The 5,753-nt window shown below is 46.9% G+C and overlaps 1 non-coding gene across 1 annotated transcript; it reads right to left on the bottom strand.

The window, feature by feature from the left end:
* Nucleotides 1–5,419: 5,419 nt before the first annotated feature.
* Trnat-cgu (transfer RNA threonine (anticodon CGU)) lies at nucleotides 5,420–5,492 on the bottom strand. Its single transcript has one exon. It is a non-coding gene; the product is annotated as a tRNA-Thr (tRNA).
* Nucleotides 5,493–5,753: the final 261 nt, after the last annotated feature.

The raw sequence follows: 5,753 nt of genomic DNA on the forward strand, positions 1-5,753 counted from the left end.
GGTACTGCTTTCTGGTTAATTAAGCACACACGTTTGTCTGTAGTTGCTGTCCATATTTTTGCATGACTGACGTTTCACGACACACTGCTTGCTGCGTTCTCTTTGCCGTGAGGTTTTCTGATTGGTTTGTGAAATGAAGAAAAAAATGGGTTGTTTGTCGCTTCCATCTTATAGTTTAGCGAATAAGTCTCATGTGTTAAAAATATGAAGAGAATTGGCTGTAATGACCTAAACAAATCTTGTAATTTATGAACATCTTGCAAGCATTTCCTTGCTGCAGATACAGATAAACCTGAATGTAGTGTAATATATTAACAGTATAACATCAAAGAACTGTAGATGGCATTCACATAGTTAAAATTCCCCAATATGGCTGTACCAGGGAAGCTTTCTTGGAAAATTGCTTCCCATGTTAGTACTGAACTTAATTCAATGTGGTTGATTGCAGCAATATTATTCTATTTATTGTGGTCTCTGAAAGAGAAAAGAAAAAGGCGCACACACTGTTTCGAAGTATGGCGCTACACAGAACTAGCAGGAGGGTTGCAAGCTGGCCTAGTTGGACAGACATTCTTGGGTGAAACCAGCGCGAACTTAAACGAAGACGAAGGAAGAGTGGTTGTGCTTGTGTTCCTTTTCCGTCTGCTTTGTTTAAGTTCGCGCTGGCTTGATCCAAGACGGAACTGGCACTTGGCCAGCTTGGCAGTCACCGGTGCACTTTGCTCCCAGGCCAGCCGAGTGTGTTGGCTTTTCGCTGAGGCACTTACCTGCATGGTACTCTCCATTGTTTGGCAGGTAGTGGTTACGACGACGACCACGCCACAGGAAATTTGAAAAGTAATTTCACTCGGGTACCACTTATAAACGACAACAGAAGTTGCCCTTGCGCCTCAACACAGTTCCTGCGGGTGGCGCAAAGAGTGTGTTACTGTGAGTACTTCGAACGTGACACAGGTAATTTCCGTGATCTCTCAGAGTTAACCTGCTTATGACTTACGGCAGTGACCACACAGAAACTACGTGAGAAAAAGCAGACGACGCCACATGTTATGCGCTATAACCTCTCAAAATGCGCGCGTGTTGACGTCTGGGTCCATGGCGTCAGCAGAGTGATACATTATATGACCTATTGCTGTTCTTAGCTGGTACCCGAGTGCAGCAGATCCGCTAGACACTATTTACTGGGTTTAATTTTAACTGGGGTGCATTTTAGTTCATTTCTGTTCATAACCTTGGCCTCATCGATTCGTTGAGAGCCTGAAGTTACTTTCTTGCCCCCCTTTTAGTTCGATGACAATGTTGGCATAAGATGATGCAGGTAACATTGCCGGTTCATCGCTCCGCTGTAACTCTGAAGCTGCAGTAGCCAGTGGTCACTGTGTACGGTCACTGCGGTGCACTGTGCATCAGTTTGACTGGCAGCTTATTGTGCATTTTCGATTCGGGATTTGAACAGTGCGGTCTTGTGAAGCGGTGCGGCAGTGACACCAAGATGCCAATTAGGTATCACCTACCTACTTATCGTGACGCTCCTTGAGCTGCTTCCGAAAGCAGCATGCTTCTATTCGTGTACCCGTTTCCAAAAGATGAACCACGAAGGAACACGTGGGTATGGGCTGTACATCGCAAAAATTTCGTCGTGCCCAGTGATGCGGGTCCAATCCCAGCCCTGGTGGTCGCTTTCCAGATGGAGGCGAAAAGCAAAAACGCCCGTGTGTACGAGATTTCGGCGCACGTTAAAGATCCCCAGGTGGTCAAAATTAATCCGGAGCCCTCCACTACGGCGCGCCTCATCGCCTGCGTTGCGTCGGCGCGTTAAACCCCCACAATCAATCAATCAATCAAAAATTTTATTGTTTCTTAGTGCTCCAAGGTAAGTGGTGGATTGTATGGTCAAACTGCACTTACACACACTGGGATCAGGACAGTGGACATGTGCAAATACATAGCAACGCATCGTGTGATGTGTACCATGTGGTGTGTAGTTGCCAGTAGCCATGCAAGCGCGAGTTCTGCGCTGGCATCGCTTCAAAGAAGAAGACATCAAAAGGCAAGTTATGTATGCCGATGATGCAACCGATGTCGGGATGTGTGCGGAAGCTTTGGAAAACGCAGAAAACTGGCTGCTTCTCAGTGTTCTGCAAAGGAAAGCTATAGTATACAGGAAAGCTGTATAGCTGTATAGCTATACATAGGAAAGCTGTTTAGCTTTCCTTTGTAGCTGTACGGCTGCATTCACGTGGTTGTCAAGCTTTCCTTTGCAGAAACTTGCTCCACCGTGGGGATTTACCCTAAATCTGGTAAATTCTCAATGTTGTGTTTTTGTCAGGCAAGCCTCCGATTGCAAAACGGAACTGCTGCTGCAAAGTAGTATACTCTCGGTATCACCGCCAACGCTGGCAATTTGGAGAAGCGGCTTGTTTGGTTCTTCACCAGTAACATTAGCACTGCCAGACTAGATTTCAGGCTTCTCTGACTTTATTTTTTACTTTTGCTAAAGAGTGAGTGCGAGGGAAGTGTGTATGCGTCGCCAAAGCACATGTTTTAAAATGTGATGCTCTGGAAGTGCCCTCTCCGGCAACAAGATGGGAGTGCAGTGCCGTGGCGTGGACTCGTACAGCTGCTGCTGATTGATAGCCACTTGTTTGCCCTGAGTAGGTCCGACGTGCGGATCAGTTTGCCCGCGTGACTGCGCTCGATGTCGGAGTCTGGATCATGACCTGATTTAAAGTGCTCAGAATATATTCTAGGCACTATTATATACCCGGGTCAAAATGTATGACAGCTGCATCTTACCAGTACTCACTCACAGGCCCGAAACTTGGAGGCTCACTAAGAGGGTTCAACTTATATTGAGAACGACTCAGCGAGCAGTGGAATGGAAGATGATAGGTGTAACATTAAGGGACAAGAAGAGTGGGTCAGGGAACAAAAGCGTGTTAATAACATTTTAGTAGAAATTAAGAAGAATAAATGGACGTGGGGAGGCCGGGCATGTAACGCGAAGGCGAGATAACCGGTGGTCATTAAGGGTAACAGAGTGGATCCCTAGAGAAGCTTGTGGCAGGGGGCGGCAGAAAGTTAATTAGGCGGGCAGATGAGATTGAGAAGTTTGCGGGGATAAATTGGTCGCAGTTAGCACAGGACCGGGAAAATTGGAGATCTATGGGAGAGGCCTTTGCCCTGCAGTGGGCGTAGATAGGCCGATGGTGATGATGATACCCGGGTCCGCCTTGCTTGAGGGCCTCCAAGTTGACTTGGCGGTTGCGGCGGCTCTGGCTTGGTGGACGCAGAGCTGGGCTGGCGTGAGAACTGCGGAAAACATACATAACAAGCACTTACCAAGGGAGGGAAGTGAAAAGCACGTGGTGCATTTTTTGCACCCCAATTCAGTTCATGCCTTGTACTTCTGGCACATATATTCATTGTAAGATGATGAATTGAAGAGCTGTTCTGTGAGTGCTGGAAGCATTCCTAAACTAAAACATTTGTGGACCTGTCCCTAGCGTTCCTGCCTGGCAGCCCTAGTATCGCCTATAACGTGGGCCAAAATATAAATGATGCACAGGTGTAGTTATAGATATATAAATATACATTATATATGTAGATATATACATAGTCATGAAACTGCGACCGATTCCTAGCACTCTATGTTTATCCTTCCCCAGAACGAGCTCCGCGCTTCTTCCTTCTCTTCCAGTCGGCCGCCGTCCTCGGATTGGCCGCTGAAAGCATCGCCCCTTTACTAAATATGCATGTATATGTATGTATGTGTATGTATATATATATATATATATATATATATATATATATATATATATATTTATACACACACAGAGAGAGAGAGAGAGATACATAGACAATCAGAATGGGAAATGAGGGGCTCATTGAAAATTAAGACAGAAATAAGGGTTGGCAGTCAAGAATGCCTTGGAAAGCAAAGGCAGTACAGTTAAACCTGGATGTAACGAAGTTGACAAAAATTCGCAATTTTTTGTTACAAGCAGGTTTCGGGTTAAGGCTCGCGTAAATGAAGCAAAAACGAAACCAAAATGCTCGACATCGGTGATGGTGAATTCACTTTTAAGGATTTATTTAACAGTGAAGAACTGCGTGCTCTGCGCCAGCGGCTTTCCTACACAGCACTCCGAAGAGGCAAGTTTACTTACCCCCGTATTAACCAACGTAACCTAATTATCACTTGTCTTTTGACACTTTTCGGTGCAAGCTTAACCCGTTTCAATGTCCAGACTTCTGAAAGGACGCCTTTTCGCGAATTTGATGCTTTTTTACGCTCTCAAAATTATTGATAGGGTGCTAGCTGGGATACTGTATAGCGGGCGGCGACGTTCTTCTTTCTCACCGGCATAGACGGCATTGCAATGGCGAACTTGCGTTGAAAAGACTGTTGATTCTCGAGCACGGGGTAGAGCGCGTGCGCGAGCACTTGGAAGAAGAGAAGAAAGAAGCGCGGGGGTTTGTGCGCGCGTTCGTGCTTAATCAGAAGTAATAAAAGTTCAAGGTGTTCCGAACGGTAGCGCAGCGTCGGGTCTTCTCGACAGTCAAAACTTTTCGACCCGCCGCGGTGGCTCAGTGGCTAAGGCGTACGCGCTGCTGAGCACGAGGTCGCGGGTTCGATTCCCCGCCGCGGCGGCCGCTTTTCTGATGGAGGCGAAAAGCAAAAACGCCCGTGTATACGAGATTTCGGCGCACGTTGAAGATCCCCAGGTGGTCAAAATTAATCCGGAGCCCTCCGCTACGGCGCGCCTCAACGCCTGAGTTGCGTCGGCGCGTTAAACCCTACAATCAATCAATCAAAACTTTCCGTTTCCTGCAAGCAGCTGGAACTCATCAGCGCGACGGACCGACAGCACAGATAGCAGTGGAGACGCGCGACTAGACGCCGACAGGCAGGCCTAATCGATACCACTCTGACACTGGAAACGCACGGTACATCGCGATGCCGGTGAACTTCGCTAAATTAGTTCATTTCTCCAGCCGATTTTTGAGAAAAAGTGCAAGAAACAATGCTTCATCAACGTAGTGAATTCGTTACATCAAGGTTAACCGTCGCAATTCCTTCGTTGCACAGGGGTCGCAAACACTAGTGTCAATGTGGCTGGCAAATGGGGATTTGAAAAACTTCGTTAAATCCAGGAATTCGTTACATAGAGGTTCGTCCAGGTTTAACTGTATACGGTAGGCAGGGCCGTACCCAGAAGGGCGGTTTGGGGGTTCGAACCCCTCCCGAAATCTTTTCAGGCAGCACGTAAACAATACTTACTGTTGCTTTCAGCAAAACTACCCCTTTCCCAAAATTCATAACCCCCCCCGAAAAAAATTTCTGGGTACGGCCCTGACGGTAGGTCATTGAAACAAATGAAGAATTTTGGAAGACAAAAAGACTGGAGAAAGAATGCCCGCCGGGCGGGATCCGAACCCACGACCTCCAGAATACGCGTCTGGTGCGATGACCACTACGCTACCAGCGGGGGCTGTTTCCCCTCCACTTTGTCGGGCATTTTTGCACGTTATGGGCGCCTAAATTCGTTGTTAGGCTGTTAGAGCCGAATTAACCCATTTGGCTCTAATACTTACGAAAATTCCCACCTGACTTTTGTTTTTGTAGGTGTTGGGCACTGCCTGCCAACACAACTTTTTTTCATGTCATTAACAGTGGAGCTGCTGTTACTGGCCGTAAGTTGGCCGTTGCAGGACAAAATTAAAAAAAAAAATCCGAGATTTCGTAAGCG

Source organism: Haemaphysalis longicornis, unplaced genomic scaffold, assembly GCF_048455015.1.
Source record: "Haemaphysalis longicornis isolate Haplotype H1 unplaced genomic scaffold, Haemaphysalis longicornis Haplotype H1 scaffold_6, whole genome shotgun sequence".
Classification (NCBI taxonomy): domain Eukaryota; kingdom Metazoa; phylum Arthropoda; class Arachnida; order Ixodida; family Ixodidae; genus Haemaphysalis; species Haemaphysalis longicornis.